This window comes from Choristoneura fumiferana, chromosome 19 (genome assembly GCF_025370935.1).
Source record: "Choristoneura fumiferana chromosome 19, NRCan_CFum_1, whole genome shotgun sequence".
Lineage (NCBI taxonomy): Eukaryota > Metazoa > Arthropoda > Insecta > Lepidoptera > Tortricidae > Choristoneura > Choristoneura fumiferana.
The window spans coordinates 56486-57303 of NC_133490.1; positions in this window are offsets into that span (position 1 = coordinate 56486).

The window sequence follows — 818 nt, forward strand, 5'->3', positions numbered from 1 at the left end:
TCTGTGCTTCAGTTACAGATTAAAGTGACACAGATTAAAGTGAAAAGTGGATTCAAAAGACATTTACTCTAAAACCGTCAAAAAATATGAATGTGCCACTCTTAATAACGTAAGTAAATACGTCATAATATCACATTAAAATGATTATCTAATAACGTCCATATAAATAACATAAAATAAACGAGACAATGTAAAGTTAACATACCCGTTACAAACTCCAGTTTGCCGCCTTCGATCACTAATCGCCACAAAACTATGACAGATGTCTCGAACCATTCCGTACGGCGGCGAGCCAGATATTGGCCGAATGTTTACCGATGATTAAGGTGTGTCTATCATTCTCCGTGTTGTGAGTGAGACCCAACAATGCGAACACACAGACTACAGTGAAAAATCGCTGGACAACTTTGAGTTGGAATATTGATGTATAAAAATGATTTATTTAGGACCGTATTATTATTAAATGAATATCGTATTATTGTTTTTGCAATATATTATAAAATATAATTTGTGAAATAGTACACAAATAATTCACAGGCCTAAAACCGGAGCATGTCCCTTTTGGACAAGACAGACTACAGTGAAAATCGGTACTTACATTTATTTATTTTTTAAAGTAATAAGGTAAATAAATAAAATGGCCTGGCCTCGGTGTAAAAGGTCTATGTTTACATATGTCAATTTATTTTTTTCTGAAAAACTTATATTAATGTACTTTCTATTCAAAAACTCATTGGCAGATTATAATGCCCTTTTATTAGAATCACCCAGACGGATTTGCTGTTAAATTTTGCCAGAAAGACGTTCTTCATGAGTAA